At 37.1% G+C, this 22595-nt stretch overlaps 1 protein-coding gene across 8 annotated transcripts in view; it reads right to left on the bottom strand.

Annotated features, from left to right (window-relative positions):
- The window catches only part of INPP4B (inositol polyphosphate-4-phosphatase type II B), an 841422-nt gene that overhangs the window by 253851 nt on the left and 564976 nt on the right, over positions 1 to 22595 (bottom strand). The gene's annotated exons all lie outside the window — the stretch shown is intronic.

The following is a 22595-nucleotide window of genomic DNA, read 5'->3' as shown; positions in this document are numbered from 1 at the left end:
AAGAGAATAACAGGTTTTTGAGGAGTGAGCAATTGATCTACTGGGCAGACATGCCAAGGAAGAAGAACACTGACAATTATCCTTTGGATTTAGCAACATGGAGCCTTACTGATCATGACCAAAGCTGCTTAGGTGCTAAAGTAATAGGAATGAAAACCTGATGAGAATAGATTCAAAAGACAATCACAGGAGGAAGGCAAAGGAGAGAGTTCTTACTCTGGCTCTGCTATAAGGAGGACCAGAGAAACGGGACATAAGTTAGAAAGATATACAGGAGATATGATGGCGTTTTTTATGCTGATACACATGATCTAGCAGAGGGAATAACTATGACACAAAAGAAAAATGACATACGCACTGGAATAATGTTATTGAATAAGTGAGAAGAGATAGAATCTAAAACAATAGACAGAGGAGGAGTTGACTTTAGATATGAAGACGGAGTTTATCTGTAATAGGAGAAAAGGTGGAGTAGGTGGAGGTAGGCTGGTAAACATGGCATGAGAAATTGTCAAATTTCTCTTCTCAGTTAAACAAAAACCAGATAAATCAGCTGATAGGTTGGTAAATGTGGAGTGGGAAATGGTCAGATTCCTCTTCTCAGTGAAACAGAAAGCAGATGAATCAGCTGAGAAAGAGGAAGAGGAGAGACGTTTTAGAGGCTTTAGGAATGCAGAAGTGTGTCCTAGAAAGTGGGAGAGTGAGTGAATCAGAGGAACATCGTGGGTGCAGTGTTAGTTAGCGAGGGCACCCGTGCAGTTAGGGATTGTGTACCAAATGAAATCTGTAAGCATCCAATTCAAGTTTCCCCAGCCCGTTCAGCTACAGAAATACAAGTGTGGAATAGGTACGTGAAACGCTGGGTTAAGCTACAGTTTTTATTGTTGTAGTTTTTAAATTAATGAATTAATCAGTTAGCCAATTTATATTTTGCTCATGGAGTGTAGCAACAGGAAAGCGGGGCACAGAAGTTGAGGGTATATTTGAGGGGGCCATTTTGCGATTTCTCAGTGATGGGCCATGGCACCTTACCAGCTTAAGAAAAGTGGAAGGGTGAGGGGCTGCGTAGGGCAGAGCAGGACTTTGCATCAATGACTAGGGACAGTCAAAGAGCAACTGGAGGGAGTGTACTGGAAAGAGAGGCGACGGAAGTCAGAACACAGGATGCTTAAAATTGAGACGCCGGAGCAATGAGATTAATGAGATCTAGGGGATGACAATGAGAATGATACGGAAATAGGGCAGAGAAAAGCCGTAGAGCCCATTGAACTGAAAAGGCACCCCTGTGGCTACAGAATCACAATAAGTCTGGGAGGAGCAGTGCTGAACTGAGACAAAGTGCGGCCCAAGTAAAAATTCTCATGAAATGAGGGGTGGTGACGTCTCTAGGTGATGTAAGGATTGAGGCTCATGGCTCAGATATACCACGTCTGAGGCCATGAGCCTCAATCAGGAAGTGTTGTCAGAGGATGCCTACCCTATACCAGGTATGAAGGGCAGCCATTTGGCAGGGTTGCAGGGAAAACAGCCAGCTTCCAGGTAAATAAAGGGGAATGACTGAGGAGAGGTCATGGGGCTGCGGATGGACCTCATGTATCAGAGTCAGATGGAAAGCAGAGGCTGCTAGAGTCACAGTTGGGTGTGGACAGAGAGGGAGAAGGATGACACACCATGAAGATAAAAGATGACCTGGGAATTCAGGGATTCTGCATGGTGAAAAATCACCTGAGAATGAGTAACAATTATGACTACAATAAAGAAACTCAGTTTAGCTAGGCAAAATATGCAAGGGCAGACAGGGCAGCATTAATTTTAAAATAGTATAAAGATCTGAAGGTTCCCATTTTCTGATTTTAACTTGTTCTGCTCTGTAATCTTAACTCTGCATTACTAAATCATCTGGTAATTATTTTAGAGGTCAAAATGGGACTGATTCACGGTTAAAGCAGTCTATATAGAACAATAAAGATTCCTACAGGACTTTTTTTTGTTAAAAGGAAGAAAAGTAATTAAAGCAAAGTTCAAAATACTCAGCTACATGAAAACAGTATTCTGCTTTAATTCATGTTAAATGGATTCTAAAAATTGGTGGGAATAAATCAAACGTCCTAAATCCATTTTTTCAACATAAAGTACATGGGAAAGCCATCTACTTTTTTCTATGAATAGCTCACCTTTAAAACATTATTTCAAGATTTCTGATTATAAGAAAATTTATCTATTAGTAAGAAAATTTATCTATTAATAATTAAATGGTCTTTGTCATCTCTAAATAAAAGAATCCATATAAGAAAAAGAATAGGTTTTGGTATTTGGCAGAGAGGTTCTAACTGTAGAAAGACAGTAAAAACTAAAAGTGATAGGATTAAAATTTTCAATTCCAGAGAGATTCTATATATTTTTTAACAAATTTTTGAGAATTTATATGAAATTTATATTTCAAATAAAATGTTTACTTCTTTTAAATGACCCTGGATGTTGCTGGGTTTTTTTTTCTTACTCAGAGATAAACTTCTCAGAACTCTTTGTATCAGAATTGACTGAAATAAGACTTCTTAGGGAAGAGAATAACCTTTAGTATCATTCAATGCATTTTGTAGAAACAGGTCCAGAGAGACTACAGGAAAGCCTTAAGGCCACCTTACAAGTCATCAGCAGTGCCAGGATTTATCTAAGAACAGAAGAAATCAGAAAGCTGCATCTAATTTTTAAAAATTTATTTCTGAAAACCAAAATATAAAGTGGTGGTCACTTTTTTATCCTTTTGATCTTGTTTTTGCTGCTTGATCAATTACTTTATTGTCTTTATCTAAAAGTCTTCAAAGAAAATTGTGATGGTTTAGTTTGTGTCTCAACAGCCCACTACTGAGCTATGAGGATACTTGCCTTCTACTAAGCTACCTGATACTTCTTCTGAGCAGGAGACATTTTCAGATGGATCGACCTCTTCTCTTTAATCTCTTTCTTTCTTAGGTTTCTTCTCATAGTATAGCAGTGTAGGCCTTCCTATATATCTCCTCTATCTCTGGGGCTCCATCGTTCTTTATGCATTGAGAAAAATGTTTCCTATATGCATCTTCATCTTCCATTAGGCATATAATCTACGAAGGATCTGTTGTGATCTATGATGTGCTTCTGAAGTTTCTGGCATCAGCATCATGTTCCCTATTTTATGAATTAAAACCAGGAAATCATTCGGTACCTTGAGGAACAGATAAGCTTCCATCCATAGTTCCCATCAGAGTCCCAAAAATATTAAGTGATCATTCCATTAGCAGCTGCATCTAAATACAAAATACTTTCACACCATACTTTGAGAGTTCATAAGCATCTGCTGTTCAGACTATTACATCCCCTTTTGTACAGGCATAATAATCTGACACATGAGTTCTCTGTTGGTTATACAAACTGTCACCCTGTGTTTGGGGATGTAGTGTTATTTTCTTCCTAGCTTACTAAGCATTTCCGAGCATTGCAATTTGCCTTCTCCTAAATCGCACTTGGTATCTCTTGAAGTAGGCGTTATTCTTGACGACCATTAAAAACCCCATCCTGTGGAACAGAAACCCTTAGCCTGGGGCTTGCCACAGACTTGTGGCAATCATGATAATTTTAAAATCATAATTATTGGAGATAACAACAAGAACACACAGTTGATTTAATAAGAACAGGGCCTTAAAAGTTCAACAAACTCTATTAGAATAGAATAATTCTTAGTCTACTTGGATTGCCATAACAAAATACCATACGAAACTGGGGAACTTAAAAAGCAGACGTTGATGTTTTCATAGTTGTTAAAGGCTGGAAGGCTGAGATCAGCAGAGTTGGGTTCTGGCGAGGGCTTTCTTCCTGGCTTGCCAATGGTCTTCTAGCTGTGGTCTCACATGGGGGGTGGAGAGAGCAAGCTCTCAGGTATCCCTTCTTATAAAAGCACTAATCCCACCATGAGGGCCTCACTCTCATCAACTCAACCAAACTTAATTGGCTCCCAAAGGCCCCATCTTTAAATACTATTACATTAGAGGGTAGGTCCTCAATATATGGATTTGGAGGGAACACAAAAATTCATTTATAACCCTCTTAAAACTTCAAACCTTAAAAATGGCCAGAATATGATTTAATATTAGTCAATATTACTTTTGCTTTAAATATAGAAAACATACATGAGTTGTACTTGTAAATCTCTAGAAATTTTTATCTTAAAATGACTTTGATTAGTGAATCTGGCCTATCTTCCCTAAAATAAGACTCTCATTAAAGTTCTCCAAATGGGCCTTGCTTTAGACATTTTCTTCTCTCAGCCTTTCTATTTTTTTTTTTTTTTCATTTTCTCTGAAACATACCAGCAATACAGTATTGAGTAATTTACTCAACACCTCTAAACTTAATTTTCTCATCTGTAAAATGGGGATAATACAGTATCTGCCTTATGTATGAGATATTTTGAAGCTTAAACAAGACAATAAGTGCAAGCATTCAATAACTTATTATTAAATGATTGGCATCGTTGGCATCATAAGCAGCAGAATCAGTGAAGAATTCACGTATACTATTTGAACTCTGGAATTGCTTGGGTTTAACCTCTGCCTCACTGATTCAGTTTTCTGCAGTATTAAATTACTATTTCTTACTTTCTACATGTTTTTTATTTAAACTACTACATTATTATCTTTATTATACTTTGTCCTCTCCATTCTGGTATTGTTTAATAAATTGATGTGTTACAGCACTTCATGGAGAACATTAGACAGAGACTTTCTAAAATATACTTTTAGCAGTTAATTTTTAAAAGGTGGTGATGGTTTTTCTCTATTTACTAGTTCAGAAATTACCTTTCCTTGACTATAATTGGAAATTCTTTTCTAGGCATACCAGCGTTGCTTCATTATTTCTATATTAGTTCATTAATTAATTCTTACAAACAGCTCATCTAAATGCAATAAAGTTTAAAACCGAACTTTCAGGACCAACATCACCCTGATACCAAAAACTGGCAGAGACTCAACAAAAAGCAAAAACTTCAGGCCAATATCCATGATGAACATCGATGCAAAAATCTTTAATAAAATACTGGCAAACTGATTACAACAACACATCAAAAAGCTTATCCATCACAATCAAGTAGGCTTCATCCCTGGGATGCAAGGCTATTTCAACATACACAAGTCTATAAACGTAATCCACCACATAAATAGGACCAAAGACAAAAACCACATGATTATCTCAATAGATGCAGGGAAGGCCTTCCACAAAATTCAACAGCCCTTTATGCTAAAAACTCTCACTAAAGTAGGTATTGAAGGAATATATCTCAAAATAATAAAAGCTATTTATGACAAACCTACAGCCAATATCATACTGAATGGGCAAAAACTGGAAGCATTCCCTTTGACATCCGGCACTAGACAAGGATGCCTTCTCTCACCACTCCTATTAAATATAGTATTGGAAGTTCTAGCCAGAGCAATTAGGCAAGAAAAAATATTAAGGGTATTCAATTAAGAAGAGAGGAGGTCAAATTGTCTCTATTTGCAGACCAAATGATTGTATATTTAAAAGACGCTATCATCTTAGCTTAAAATCTCCTTGAACTGATAAACAACTTCAGCAAAGTCTCATGATACTAAATCAATGTGCAGAAATCACAAGCATTTCTATACACCAGTACAGACTAACAGAGAGCCAAATCAGGAGCAAACTTCCATTCACAATTGCTACAAAGATAATAAAATACCTAGGAATACAACTAACAAAGAATGTAAAGGACCTCTTCAAAGAAAACTACAAGCCACTGTTCAAGGAAATAAGAGAGAACACAAACAGATGGAGAAACATTCCATGTTCATGGTTAGGAAGAATCACTATTGTGAAAATGGCCATACTGCCCAAGGATTCAATGCAATCCCCATCAAGCTACCAATGATCTTCTTCACAGAACTGAAAAAAATCACCTTAAACTTCATATGGAACCAAAAGAGAGTTGCATAGCAAAGACAATCCTAAGCAAAAAGAACAAGGCTGGAGGCATCACATTACCTGATTTCAAACTATCCTACAAGGCTACAGTAATCAAAACAGCATGGTACTGATACTAAAACAGAGATATAGACCAATGGAACAGAACAGAGCCCCTGGAGGCAATGCCACACATCTACAACCATCTGATCTTTGACAAACTTGACAAATCAAACAAGGAGGAAAGTATTCCCTGTTTAATAAATGGTGTTGGGAAAACTGGCTAGCAATGTAAAAACAGCAGAAACTGGACCCTTTTCTGACACCTTACACTAAAATTAACTCCAAATGGATTAAATACTTAAACATAAGACCTAACACCATAAAAACCTTAGAAGAAAACCTAGGCAAAACCACTCAGGACATAGGCCTAGGCAAGGCCTTCATGACTAAAACACCAAAAGCATTGGCAACAAAAGCCAAAATAGACATATAGGATCTAATTAAACTCCAGAGCTTCTGCACAGCAAAAGAAACAATCATTAGAGTGAACTGGCAACCGACAGAATGGGAAAAAATTTTTGCAATCTAACCATCTGACAAAGGGCTAATATCCAGAATCTACGAAGAACTGAAACAGATTTACAAGAAAAACCAACCAACCCATCCAAAAGTAGGCAAAGGATATGAACAGACACTTTTCTAAAAAAGACATATATGAGGCCAACAAACATGAAAAAATGCTCATCATCACTGATTATTAGAGAAACACAAATCAAAACCACATTGAGATACTACCTCACACCAGTTAAAATGGCAATCATTAAAAAATCTGGAGACAATAGATGCTGGAGAGGATGTGGGGAAATGGGAACACTTTTACACTGTTGTGTAAATTAGTTCAAACATTGTGGAAGACAGTGTAGTGCTTCCTCAAGGACCTAGAAATAGAAATTCCATTTGACCCAGCAATCCCATTACTGGGTATATACCAAAAGGATTATAAATCATTCTATTATAAAGACATATGCACACATATGTTCATAGTGGCACTGTTTACTATAGCAAAGACCTGGAACCAACCGAAATGCCCATCGATGATAGACTGGACAGGGAAAATGTGGCACATATACACCATGGAATACTATGCAGCCATCAAAAACGATGAGTTCGTGTTCTTGTAGGGACATGGATGAATCTGGAAACCATAATTCTCAGCAAACAACACAAGAACGGAAAATAAAACACTGCATGTTCTCATTCATAGGCTGGTGATGAACAATGAGAACACATGGACACAGGGAGGGAAACATCACACACTGGGGTCTGTTGTGGGCAGCGGGGGCAAGGGAGGGACAGCTGGGGTTGGGGAGTGGGGAGGTCGGGGAGGGATGACATGGGGAGAAATGCCAGATGTAGGTGATGGGGGGATGGAGGCAGAAAACCACATTGCCATGTATGTACCTATGTAACAATCTTGTATGATCTGCACATGTAGCCCAGAACCTAAAGTACAATAAAATCAAAACAAAACAAAACTGAACTTTCAATCTTTCTCTTTTTTTAAATTTCTAACTTTTAAGCTAAGGGATACATGTGCAGGACGTGAAAATTTGTTACATAGGTAAATGTGTGCCATGGTGTTTTGCTACACACATCATCCATCCCATCACCCAGGTATTAATCCTAGCATCTACAAGCTATTCTCCCTGATCCTCTCCCTCCTCCCACTCCCCACCCTCCTACAGGCCCCAGTGTGTGTTGTTTCCCCCACTGTGTCCATGTGTTCTCGTCATTTAGTTCCCATTTGTAAGTGAGAACATACAGTATTTGGTTTTCTGTTCCTGCATTAGTTGCTAAGGATAATGGCATCCAGCACCATCCATGTCCATGCAAAGGACATGATCTTATTCCTTTTTATGACTGCATAGTATTCCACGGTGACCCAATCTTTCTCTTAAAACCTGTCTTACCACAGCTTCCCCTATTCAGCGACAACTTCATTGTTCCCCAAACCTAGACCACAACTATTGAACTCAGTTTTTTTTTCCTCTCTTTCTCTAAAATCTTACATTCATACTGTCACAATGTTCTACCTGTCCTTTATTCAAAATGTATCCAGAATGTGACCACGTCTTACCACCTCCCTGCAAACCAGCATCACTCCTCCCTTGAATTAAGACAGAGTCCTCCTACCTGGTCCCCTGATTTCACTCTTGCCTTCCTTCAGTCTTCTGTTCCCAACACAGCATAAGTCAGGTCACCCTTCTGCTCAAAGCTCTACTATGGCTCCCAGCTTTACTCAGAGTAAAAGACAAAGTGGGCACAGTGGCTTTCATTTCTATACCAACTGGAACTTGTCACCACCTTGGCCTTCTTTTTTTCTTTCTTTTTGAGACAGAGTTTCACTCTGTCACCCAGGCTGGAGTGCAGTGGTGCGATTTTGGCTCACTGCAACATCTGTTGCCCAGGTTCAAGTGATTCTCCTGCCTCAGCCCCCTAGTAGCTGGGATTACAGGTGCCTGCCACTACACTCAGCTAATTTTTGTAGTTTTAGGAGAGATGGGGCTCCACCATCTTGATCAGGCTGGTCTTGAACTCCCGACCTCATGATCCACATGCCTCAGCCTCCCAAAGTGCTGGGATTACAGGTGTGAGCCACTGTGCCCAGCCAGCCTTATGTCTTTAGCTCTCCTTCATACACTGCTCATTCAACTCTTGTCTTACTGGATGTTTTACTGTTCCTCTAATATACCAATAAAACTCCTCCTTTAGGGCCTTTGCACTAGCAATTTGTTTTGTTTGAAACACTACCACCACCACCACCATCACTGCTTCCCAACTGATGTCTATGTGGTTACTTTTTCCTTCAAGTTTTTCCTCTAATGCCACTTTCCAAAGAGACTAGCACTGATTACCCACTGAACCAGGCTGGCCATAGGTGAGGGACGTGGAGTGTACCACCAAAGACAGGTGGGCATCAAACCGCATGGAGTTGTAAATTTACTTTCAAAGAATGTAGAGCCCATTCAGAGATCAGTGTTATAAGATACTCATGTTGATAATGAGGATAGGAATGATAACCGATATTTATTGGGGGCTATGTACCAAGCACTAGTTCAAGTTTTTTGAACATACTATTTTTTAAAAATCTCAAATCAGGCTTAATGAAATACAGTCTGCTCTTAGAAATACCAATTGCGGACGAGGCTGTGAGAAGCCCTCAGAACTCCATCAGTGCCTCTGTTTCTAAAAACTTATTCTTGAAACCTGATTCTGGAAGGGCTAACTTCCAGGAACATAGGAGTTACCCGACAAAGACCAAAAACTTTTCCTTATATAATTTGCTAATCACGCCTTGTAAGTAAAGCAAAAATTACTTCCTTCCACCCATCTCTTCCAAGATGGAGAAAATCATCAGGCAACTCACACTAGGAACTGAAAGCTCCTCTAACTCAAATTTTTTTTTGTTTTAGAGATGACATAACTGAAGTACAAAAAAAAAAAAGATCGACTTTCTGAAATCATGCATCTAACTAATGGCAGAACTTAGACACAATTCCGGGGAGTGATGTGACTTAGTTTTCCAGTCCCCGCTGACATTATAGGTAATGTACATGGCCATCAACAGTCTGTACTAGAACTTTATGTGTCAGCTTTATATGTTGATTATTAACATGTTTGACCCAAAAATAGAAGAGGAAATTCTTTCCTGGAATGGGTATTCAGGTAATGTTATAAACATTATAAAATGTTGCTTGCTCTCTACTTCCATGCTGTCTTCTCACTTCATAGTTGCCCAGCATCCTATCCTTAAAATCAGCTCCAGAAGGAGGCCCTCTTTGTCACTTGGAAAATAATTAGAATTCCTTTCCTCCTCCATCTCTCTAGAGGGAAGGCATTAGGTAGAAAGTTCATGAAGCTCTAATTGAGGAATGGACCTATAAATTCTAAAAAAAGAAAAATGTTCTCCGAAAAATGCATTTTCATTTTTTTCTTCACTCAGCCCTGAAATGGAAAGAAAATTGTGCTGCGTCATTTCCTATCCATGACTAGCATTTTTGGACTCAGAGAATTTAAAGACATTACAATCTCTGAGAAAATGACACAATTTTATAGCAAATATAAAACCAGTAATATTTAACATTTCCTCTCCCTGCATCCTTCATATATTATATGTATTTTTGTCTCAACATATTTTTTTCAAATGACCTTAGTTTAAAGATAACATCACTCAAATGCTACTTGTTTCAAGGGCTATCGGAAGTACAGAGAAAGGAGAAACGACATGAAAGAAAGAACAGCTTGAAAACTATTTTTCTATTACAGCATAAGAGATCCTTTTCTTTAAATCAGGCTTATAAACCTACAGTTTGAAGTCATCTCGGTAATGTTATTATCACTACCAGATAGACTGGGTTATTTAAGCAAAGTAATTAACTCCTGATAATAGTAATAGAACTCTAACTTCCTTCAATGTTAAAATCACAGGCCTATCCTTAAAGCCCTTTAAAAGCTCTATCTCACTTGGTCACAGAAGCAATTCGTTTTTACTAATGCTAGAGGCAAGTGTCAATAGCCAAAAATTTAGTATTAGTTGGCAGCTTGCCCAACAAACAAGCAAACCCAAAAACCCTTAGAGATCATCTTTCTTATTTATTGTATGAGTCCTGGAAAATCTTCAATTGGATTCTAGATAAGAGAAAAATAATCCCTACTATACACCATTTCTAAGTTTAGGATTTAAACTTTTAAATCCTTTCCCTGAGAGAAACCGTATCAGAGAAATATCGAGAAGATTAAAAAGTACAGTAAAATTCAGGCGATCTGCTCTGGTCATCAAGAAAGAGATGAGGATTAGACCATGTTTATTATGATGCCTTAAATTTGTTTTTAGCAATCAGTTTTTATATTAAGCTCTAAAGAAATGTGTTTGTTTACTTTTCAATTTGCATGTCTGAACATCAGAAAGAAGTAATATTTGGCATGTCTCTACAAGCTAATTTGGTCTTTTTTTAATATATATAATGTAATGTATGCCCAGTAAAACTTCAGTCAGGTTCAATCAAACTTTCATGTGATAATCTGTTAATTTTAAAACTTTATTTTCTGTGCAAGATGGTAAAACTGTCCGATAATGCAATATACTAATCAGTCTAAGATGATGTTATGAAAAATAATTCTTAATTACATAATTTTTATATCTATTTTTCTTTTTCTTTTTTCTTTTAAGACAGAGTCTTGCTCTTGTCGCCCAGGCTGGAGTGCAATGGCAGGATTTCGGCTCAAGGCAATCTCTGCCTCATGAGTTCAAGCGATTCTCCTGCCTCAGCCTCCCGAGTAGCTGGGATTACAGGCACCTGCCACCTGCCTGGCTAATTTTTGCATCTTTAGTAGAGATGGGGTTTCACCATGTTGGCCAGGCTGGTCTCAAACTCCTGACCTCAGATGATCCACCTATGTTGGCCTCTTAAAGTGCTGGGATTACAGAGGCCATTTCTAATAAGCTTAAGTACGTTAATCAGGGAGCTTAGTGGATCAACCACAAACCTATACGCCGAATGCAAACTGACCATCCTCCATTGCAGCACAGCATTAAAAAAAAGCAATCTGTTTATATTGGTACTAAATGTATTTAAGCGACATAAACTTGCCTATTACCTCTTCTGTCTTATTCTACATCTTTTACTTCTTTCTGTTTCATGTCATCCTTCTTAAAAATCTTTCTAGTCATATTTTTCATGTGTTTTCTACGTTTCCCTATGTTCCATGAATTAAATAGTATTCTTTTTTCCCTGACTCAATGCTTTATCTTACTGAAGCACTATTAGGAACAATCTCTCTTAGCCGCAGTTTTACTATGAAATAGCTATGCTTTACTGCAGAACAACCGATAACAGTGAATGTCATTTAATGATTTAGGTTAGAAATTCCTGAGCTACAGTATGCTACAAAGGGTAATACATTGCCAAGAGGCAAGTCACTTCCTATCTCCACAGTACAGTTCACACCTAGAACGAACTGACAATACCTTTTGCAGCAACATGGATGGAACTGGAGGCCATTATCTTAAGTGAAATAACTCAGAAACAGAAAGTCAAATACCACATGTTCTCACTTATAAGTGGGAGCTAAATAATGTGTACACATGGACAGAGAGTGTGGAATAAGAGATACTGGAGACTCAGAAGGGTAGGAGGGAGACAGGGGTTGGGGAGGTGCTGGTGAAGGATGATAAATTGCTTAATTGGTACAATATATACTATTCAGGGGATTGTTACATTAAAAGTTCAGAGTTCATCATTATGCAACACATCCATGTATCAAAACCACACTTGCAACCCCTAAATGTATTGTAAAAAGAAAATATGTAAATAGAAATGCAAAATAAAACCTCACTGGAAACAGTTAAAAAATTATGACCTTCTAATCATCATTAAGCATCTTAACTGGAACAGGAATGATGAGCTCTGAGCTGCTTTTTCCAGCACCTAAAGTTTCTGATGATGAAAGATAGTCATTGGTCATAGGAAATTGAGAAGCCAATGGTAAGCTGTCGTGGGGGATGGTGACTAGACCTTTTCATTGACATCCCTGGAGGTTATTACCTCTCAATTCCTAGTAAGATAAATTTGGGGAATACCACGTGGATAAGGGATATCTTTGCTGGGCAAGGGATATCAAAAAAATGGAGACAAAAAAGTAGACATAGGTAGGGAACAATCTAAGGTGTACCATCTGCACATATAAACGTGTGCTCTCTTGCCGGATGAAGTTGAAACTGAGCTCAAATAGAATGAGAATAGGGATCCCAGAGAAATACAGGAACTCTGATTCCACCTTTAGAAAGTGTTAAGTACCTATGAGCCACTAAAAATGAGATAAGAAGAGGTGGTCAGGATCGAGAATAATGTGGGTAGTCAGAGATGAAACTGAAAAAGCAGACTTACGCCAGGCTGTGGATGAAGCACCTTGTATACCTGAGCTGAGCAAACATACAGATGTTCGTGTTCATGCTCATCGAGGAAAGAGGAGTGGTGTGGGAAAGGAGGAGAGGACATATAAAGTTATAAGAAAGAAAAGAACATTGTCAGATAAGAATTTTAGAAAGGATGAGTTGAAAATGATGCAGAGATTTCTAGTTTGGACTGCGTTTAGAGTACCTTAACATAGGATGGTTCTTAGTTTAACCTGAAAAAAAAAATCCAAAAGGAAGAGCTTTCAGCAGAAGAGCTAATTCAGTTTGGGAGAGGTAAAATATTAGATGATTATAAAAATATGTGTTCGCTTATCCAAACCTAAAAAGAACCTGTCAATAAACCTCAAAGAAATATTGAGCATTTTGCCACTTTTCCCCATACGTCTTGTACAAATATTACAGACTTGTGCATGGGCATGAATAGAAAATGCCACAGGTCTGTCAATGACGATGGATGGAAGACACAGATGTGGCACCTGCCTGTGGATAGATGGGGGCATAACTTGTGGGGGTTGGGAGTGTAAGAGTTCATTTGGGTGAGAACCACATGCCTGCCTACAGATGTGTGTGTCAGAGAATATGCTTATGGTAGAAAATAAAACAGACAAACACACACAATCACACATTTCTTTGGAAAATACAGTTTTGTTGTTCTTCTAAATCAGCATTTTCTAAATAACATGACTGTTTCTTAGAACGTAGTGTCTAATAAGCTGTTAATAAGTACTCCATGACAAAAGCTTCTTGCATTCAAATTAATTTAAGAGAAGCTGCAGGCGACATGTGTCCTCTGAGAACCTTCGAGGGTCTTGAAAGGCTAATGAAGGCTCTGATATGTCCTACAGTAAGAAAAGCCATTTTCCTTTATTTTTTTAAGAGGACTTTCAAACTTATTTGGCCACAGAATTCCTTTATTCAAAATAATTAACATATTATTCATGTGTTAATAACAGAAGGGATACCGGTGTTACCAAAAAACACTAGAAAAACCTGACATAAATGTGTCCAATGAAGCAGAAACACAGTGATAATAATGAAACTGACTTTGGTAAATATGGGCAAATTCAGTAGAAAATTTTCAGGTCAAATATAATTCCTTTCAGGCCTAATCATTCCTGCAAATTATCTTCAAAGATAAATTAGCTCTCCAACTTCTTAAGCAGGTAGGTCTTTGTGTACAGATATTAACTTTACGTGATTTGCATTTTAAGGGAGGAAAGGGTTCAGGCTTTTCTATACAAATTGAGGAGCTACTGAAGTGTACTCTGCTATGTGTTGTCCCTTCAGTGACTGAGAGCTCTAAACCAATTTGCAATCTGACGAATCCAACACCTTTTGAATAATGCAAACTAAGAAAGTGCTAATTGGTTTCCATGGTCATACCTGCAGCTTCATTTAAGTGGATTAGGAACATAAAGAAAAACGCAGAATATGTAACTGCAGAGCCACTTAAACTATAAATGAAAGACAGACTAGTTGAAGTGAGAAATAAAAATACTGATAACAATTCAAATAGCAGGTAGTATAATGAGAACCCGCTTTGCCATTTCAGATAGTTTGTCTACAATGTGTCTTACCCTCTCTTGGAAAACAAAAATTGGCACTAGAGAAGCTAACCAACTAAAAATAAAAAATAATAGCTAACATTTATCAAGAGCTTATCATGTGTTAGATACTGTTGTAAGCATTTCGCATTAGTGACTCATTTGATCCTCATGGAGAACCCCATGAGGTAGGTACCATTAGCATCCCTATTTCACAGATAAGACAACTGAATCTCAGACCAAACAGCTATACTGACAGGCGACAGAAGAGCCAGGATTTGGGTACAGATATGTCTCTAAATCATCTGCTCTTTCTACCTCTTTACTATTCTAATCTCACATTTGCATGCTTTGCATTATCCCCAAGTTCTATAAATGGACAGAATTTTAAATCATTACAAAATGGCTCATGTTAGAGCCTTTTGAAAATTTCAGGCAACTGTGTCCCTGAGGGCCTTTAACATAGTTAACATAAAATAATATAATCGGTTTTATAAGAAGGTGTTCTTACTTCTGTGTTTGATGTCACCCTTCATTCTCACAGTTCAGCCCCACGAAATGTCACTTGAATTCACTTCTCTGGACAGTTTTTTGTCTATTCAGCCATAAAATGAATCAGTAACCTCTAAGAGCAAAACCTTGTGTTACATTTATGAATGTCTATCCTGATTTCAACCTTTTATTGCTAAATTTTTTAATCTAAATGAATTTTTGTTTGCTTGTTTGTTTTTTACCAACTCTGGCATGTTTCCTGATTCAACCAAACTGCTGTCCATATTTCTTTTGCTGCTATCTGCTACCTGGTATTAAGCCATATGATGCCAGAATGATTAACGCCAGAATTTAGGCTGTAGGTAAGCAACCCTTCCTTGGAAAACAGAAATGTTAAACCAGATCAAGGGTTAAGTCAACCCCTCTCCCACTGACCAAGTAATATAGTTTGGATGTCCCCTCTAAATCTCAGGTTAAATTGTAATCTCCACTGTAAGAGGCAGGGCCTGGTGGGAGGTGTTGGAGTCATGGGGGCAAATTGCTCATGGCTTAGTGCTATCCTAGAGATAATGAGTGAGTTCTTGCAAGATCTGGTTGATTCAAAATGTGTGGCACCTCCTCCACCTCCCTTGTTCCCATTCTGAGACGGCTGCTCCCACTTCACCCTTTGCCATAAGTAACAGCTTCCTGAGGCCTCACTAGAGACTGAGAAAATGCTGGTGCCGTGCTTCCCATGCATCCTGCAAAACCATGAGCCAATTAAACCTCTTTTCTTTATAAATTACCCAGCCTCAAGTATTTCCTTATAGCAATGCAAAAGTGGCCTAACACACCAAGTTTAGAGAACTGTGGCTGTCACATTCTAAAAAGGAATTTCAAAGCAAGCAAACTAAGTAAACTTAGCAAAAGGCTAAGGGATAGCTGAGGGACTTAGTAAGTTTCATGCAAGAATAAACGATATTTATAGAGTTTTTCTCTAATGCAAAGCAATGCTTGTAACTTCACTGCATTTATTAATTGCTCAGAACCACCATAGGAGGGAGTCATTGCTACTTCCATTAAAGATGTTAGAGACATGCCTAGGTGATGCAGGTGGTGACTAAGCTGGGACTTGCACTTGTCTAGTATGAAAGTCCTATTTCTACTACCTCACATATCTTCCTAAGGAAAAAAAAAAATCGAAAGAAGATTTACAGTTGGACAAAAGAGCTGCTTTCAAATGTGGTTACAGAGAAAAAGCATAAGACTCGTTCTACTTAACTTCACAAAGAAGAGTTGGGACTGAAGTAAAGAGACAAAACTTGGTCAGGCGCAGAGGATCATGCCTGTCATTCCAGCACTCTGGGAGGCCGAGGTGGGCAGATGACCTGAGGTCAGGAATTCAAGACCAACCTGGCCAAGATAGTGAAACCTCATCTCTACTAAAAATACAAAAGAAAATTAGCCGGGAGTGGTGGCGTGCACCTGTCTTCCCAGCTACCCAGGAGGCTGAGGCAGGAGAATCACTAGAGCCTGGGAGGCAGAGGCTGCAGTGAGCCGATATCGCACCACTGCAATCCAGCCTGGGTGACAGAGCAAGACTCCATCTCAAAAAAACAAAAACAAAAACAAAAAAACTTGAGATACAATAGAAACACTTCTCTAACACTAGACCCGTCTGAAAAATGGGAGGAAAAATTCTGAGTTTCAGTCTCCTGTCATGAAAGGGTTCCAAGAAGAAGGTGAGGTGCTAGGTTCAGAGTCTCCTCTGGTCTCTAAAATAATTTGATCCTAAAATTCTAAATGAAATCCAAATTCTCTGAAACATACTTGATATCAAGAACATTTCTCAACAATCCCCATTCCCTCCCAGTTGTGCAACCTTAGGAAGTCAGACTGCTGTTCCTCAGTTTGCTTATTTGTGAAGCAGAAATAAAATCATTTTTAGAAGATTGGGGCAAATAGAAGATTAAATAAAACATTTGAAATCCTTAACCCATCATAAACTCCATAGAGTGTTATTCACCCCTCCCTACATGTTTATGAGGTCCAAGTAAGTGTCAGACCTGCCATGGAGGAACTTCCTGTCACCTTAATTTGCATCATGCCAAAAGCACAGTGAGCCTTGCTCATGTGTGTGTGCCTGGATCACTGGATCACTCGTTACTGTGCGTTTGCTGTTGACTCACATGCTTTCCTGCTTGTTAAATTGTTTTTTGTTTTTTGTTTTTTTTGAGACACAGTCTTGTTCCTTTCTCCCAGGCTGGAGTGCAATGGCACAATCATGGCTCACGGCAGCTTCACGCTCCTAGGCTCAAAAAGGGATTCTCCTACTCAGATTCTCACATAGCTGGCATTATAAGCATGGGCCATCACACCCAGCTAATTTTTGTAGTTTTTGTAGAGATGAGGTTGTGCCATGTTATGGCTGCAAAGCACTGATCTCAAGGGATCCTCCTGCCTCAGCCTTCCAAAGTGCTGGAGTTACAGGTGTGAGCCACTGCATCCGATCCTGTTCACTTTCAAAGAAAAAAAAATGTAGTGTTTTGATGCATTGCTTTTAGGTCTTATGATGTAAGTTTTTAGGTTTTTTTTTTTTTTTCTACACAAAAGCATAAACTTAGCTACTTATGTGCCATCCTCTTCCTCTAATTTTTCTATCCACGCTTTCAACAAAGTATAACATTATTCTATTTTGTAATTAATCACAAATGTGTTACTCTTTCCCAAAGAGTGGTTGTTGGCTGCAATCACTTTCTATTGACCTTATTTAATACTCAAAATATTTTAGACATGTAAAACTCTTACTGTTGTGGAGACTATTAGAATCATACTTTCTGGTAACTTCCCCCTCCAAAAAAAAAAAAAAACACTGGAAGAGTATTAAAAGAGAACGAAATTTATGCCAAATACACATGACTATTAAGAGGCTTAGATATGATTTTTTAAAGTCATCTCTGAAGTTTAAGTAAATATTGATAAGAAAAAATGCCATTGTAGAAGTATGCACTATATACGCAATTTAAAAAATAGATTCCATACTTAAGAGCTACATAAACTTTATTTGTGTGCAAGAAAAGTATAGGGATAGAAAATGAAAAGTCTAAGAATGTTTAATTTCATTTGAAAAGAAAACAAAATTTGTCATTTAAAACGCTATTGTTGATCTGCCGCTAGGGTTGTTTTCAGGTCACTGTAAGGGTTCACACCCACTTACAGGATTCCAGCCACAAACTTATTTCAGCCTACCGCCCTGTGGCCTGTAAAACATGCCTGGCCTCCCAACCTTCAAGGTGCTACTAGCAATTTTATATTTTTATCATCCTCACTACGCTTGTATAGAAGATGATATATCATTGACTAAGGAGCGTCTCCTTATCGCTACTTCTAACTTTCAAGTTAAGAACATGCATTTGGAAGATTACGTTAAAAATATGTGGAGTTTTTTAGTTGTTTTTTTATTTACAGAAACTACAAAACTGAACTTTGTGTGTGTTCATGTGTGTATATTTAAGGAGGTTAATTAAGCAAAACGCCAAAAAATGAAAACTTAAAAAACCTCACAATTCGGATCTTGCATCTCTAGGCATAAACATTTGATAAAAATAGAAAATAAATATTCATAGTTTGTGAGGAAGCAAAATGTTCTAAAATGATATAGATGCCCAAACACATATGCATCCACAAAATCTATAATACATGTACATATGCATGCATATATATACATATATAAATACTATACAAAGTAGGAGAAATTTAAAAATAAACAGAAGTTAAATGTTTTTCTTTTACAGTATCTTCTATACATCTATATATTATAAAACATAATTATATATCCATTTAAGATCACCAGTTTTTTATGTTACTTGCTCCTTGAAAAGGACTACTGTAAATGTGGTAGAAATAATAAATGAAAAGTAAGCATATTCCCTTTGTATGAATAAATACTTGCACATCTCTATTCAAGAAAACATTTTATCATATTCCCCCTGATAAAATGATACAAAAATTTGTTTAATTGGTGGAGTGAGGGTGTGGTGACATATAGAAGGTTTCAAAAGAAATAATAAAGTCCTTGTTAAGATGAACTGAAAGTTTCTGTGACAAAGTAAAGTGCCCTGTACTGAAGTAAATGTGGCTTCTAAGATTTACAGCTTTTAAAGCAGATTACAAGCTTTCATTCACTATTACTCTGAAATTTACTTGTCTCAGATATACTCTAATGCTTAGACTGCATAATATTCACCACTTTAGACAGGTTCCACCAGAAATGAAGTCTTGGTGCTAGCATTACATTTAGCATTCATTAAAATGTAAGGAAGTAATAATTATGAATCAAACTCCAAAAATAATTATTAAACCTCTACTATGTTGCAGGCAGATACAACTGAATTTTAATATAAAACATTAGTAAAAAATAATTGAGACTCCTAAAACCCATTAAACAATAGAATATAAAACGGAGAAGGAAGAAAAGATTCCGTTGGATCCTGAGCTTCCTACTAGGTAGTAAAATAAAAGTAGAACAGGCTTTGGAGCTGGACCAAACTGAGCTCTAATCCCACTTGTACAGTCAGCAGCTATAGAATTTTAGACAAGTTCATATAAAACAGGTGATAATGCTGCTTGGATTAAATAAGATAATGCAGAGAAAGTACTTCACATATTCCTTGCAGGGTAGTACATTATGATTTTTTTTTCATTAACTATGTAATTGGTAACATCAATGGAAACATATTAACTCTACTCCTGTATTTAGAATATAAAATGTTCTTAGTGAATGTTTGCCGAATGCATGAGCACTGAGTGAAATCCAAACTGTGCGGAGGCACACAACAAAGCCATGACAAGGCTGGAACACTTTCCTCTGTGTCATTCCTCTGAGATGAATTTCCTAGGAAACAAATTTTACCTTTGTAGTTGTTGTTGTTTGGCATGTGTGGTTTTTTAAGTACTTTAAGATCAATGTATTTTTTTCCCTGGTAACTAGTATCATTTCCATAGAATTAACTTTTATATATTTAACTTTTATATTCATAACTCATTATTATGATGTTCCAAAGTTATGCTTGTCTGGTCCCCCCAAAAATTATGGCAGGTTGGTAGAGCAAATGATTATCGGGTGTTTCAGCAGCAAACCAGATCGAGGTCCAGATGAAGGCACAGTTCTGGGATGAGAACACATTCCATAGGTTTCCTTCAGCCTTCAATTCCCCTTAACTAGCAGGCTCTTCCTACTTTTCCATCATGATTAACATTCCCAAGTTCTTGCTGGCATGTGGCCACTCTTTTAGTCATCACCTTAGGCACAGTGGTTAAGTCAAACATGGACAAAACTGTGAAACACCAGCTCTGGGCCTGAGTCCTTGCTTTGCTCTGTCATTAGTAAGTTATGTGACATGTGATATAAATTTCAACCGGTTCTCTGTCTTCTCTTTTGTTCAGAGAGACAAGATGGTGGTCATTAAAATCATGGGCTTTGTGGTCAGAAGTGTGTGGTTTCATAACCTGCCTTTTCAATTTAAGAGCATTATACCTTTACACAAATTACTTAACTGCTTTCTATACCTCATTTTCTTGATTTACGAAATGAAAATTAATAATGGCATCTAGTTCGATGACGGTCAATTAGACATCTCTAATATACTTATCAGAGCACAAAGCACATGGTTGGTTGTTGTCATTCTTATTATCATTATCATCATTCATATAATATTATCAACTGTCTTTCATGGCTATAATTGTAATCCTCTATACAGAAACTCTACTTTGTTTACAAGTCTAGAAGTCAGGAGTACACAGCAATGAATTAGAAAACAAAAAACAGAAAATATAATTGAGATACAAAAGAAGTCAGAGGAAACAGGAACTGCCAAATGCAAAGTGGTGAAACAGAGTGGATGTAATATAAGCATATAGACAATGTTACTAAAGAGATACCAAGTCCATTTGGGATGCTAGAAGACTCAGAAACAAAGTAAACTATGCATTTAAATGAAGATGACATATGAATAGAAACTACTTTATACATCAGAGGCATTTTCCGCAATACAGATAAACAAATGTGCTACATCTTTAAAACTACCACATTTCATTAAATTTGAGTCTAAGTCTATAAATTAGATGCATCTTATTTCTTTAAGTTTTCTGCAGGAAAAAAAAAAAGACAATAAATTGTCTGCCCTTAATCTCCAGTTCAAAGCACATATGACACACAAGCCATATTAAATCATGATGTTCTGTGGAATTAGCTCGAAAGTTTTATAATGTGAATTATCTGATGAGAAGCCCCCAAAGAAACAGTGAATACAAGCACAACTGTAAGATTTGGGGAAACTACAATTAACCATGAAGAAAATGAACTTTATTCATCATCAAAGAATCCTCTTACTTCTGTGAATTTGTTTTACAGAAATCAGCTAAGCTTATTGTTGTAAAATTCATAACTATAGAAGAAATAAATCAGACATGATCAGTGCGAAGTTATATGTTAAAAAACAAAACAAAACAAAAATGTTGCTTAATCCTGACCTAATGTTCTTCTAACTCAATATCTAAGAGACAGAATCAGTTGAAAGAAAATAAACTACATCGTACTTTTTTTAAAAAAACCGTCTACAAGAAATCAAGAGTCTATGATAAATCTATAATCTGTCTGATTCATAGGGACAGAAAACAAGAAACTTGGCAAAGCACAAAACTGGGAAAAATAATAACCCAGCCATTCCAGAATTGGTTTTCTAACATTATTTTTTCTAAAAATCTCAATTCTTCGTTGTTCGATTTGTTTTATATAATCAAGATCAAATGACTAGGAATCAGGGGTATTAAAATCAGAAGTAAAGAAACTTGTCTTGCTTTCATCTAAATGTGAAATTTATGTATTTCTTTTCTCTTTCAAGGGCAATACTCTAGATTTGACCCTTCTATTCTTGTCCTCTCTAAGGTAATACGTGTTCACCAATTTTAATTTTACTAAGAACTTCTGGTCTCCCAATTTCTGTTTCAAACTAATGTCTAAACCTTGCACCACTATGCACTATACTGCTGATGTTAATGACTTTTATGATGTAATGAATATTGGGGCTTGTGAGTCAGTAAGATGAAGAAGAACATGCTATGCATCTTATCTACGAAACATGCAGACTGCGAGGAGTCCTAAGATAGCTCAATGTTTGATATCTCATGTTATGAATCCAGGGACATATGGATCAGATTCAACAGTCAGGCAAGAATGATTATATTTTCTAGGTTGTCTGTGACATTCATACCCAGCATTTTTAGCTGACCCTTTACACTTAAAACTGAAAACAATAACAGCAGCAAAATTGGATTGGTAATTACATTCTAAAACTAAAGATTTTTATGTTTTCCCATACAAAATATAACACCAACACCAATGCCAGCTGTTTGAGAGACATAACCTAAAGAAAGCTAGAGCAGACGGCAGCCTCATTAGAATCCACAACTTATTTCTCTGCTTGATGTATTACATATTTTAAATTATATTATCTTATCAAATCAAAATGAGGAGCTTTAAGAATTAGAAAAAAATCAGAAAAAGAGAAATCCTGGATTATAGATGCTAGCATCAGCCATCACATCTTTATTGAAATAAATCATTAATTACAAGTGGGTCCTTGGTC

The sequence above is a fragment of the Sapajus apella genome, unplaced genomic scaffold, assembly GCF_009761245.1.
Source record: "Sapajus apella isolate SASKATOON/1434 unplaced genomic scaffold, GSC_monkey_1.0 scaffold61, whole genome shotgun sequence".
In the NCBI taxonomy this organism is placed as follows: Eukaryota; Metazoa; Chordata; class Mammalia; order Primates; family Cebidae; genus Sapajus; species Sapajus apella.
The sequence above is the reverse complement of the archived record's forward strand: the minus strand, read 5'-3'. Positions and strand labels throughout refer to the sequence as shown.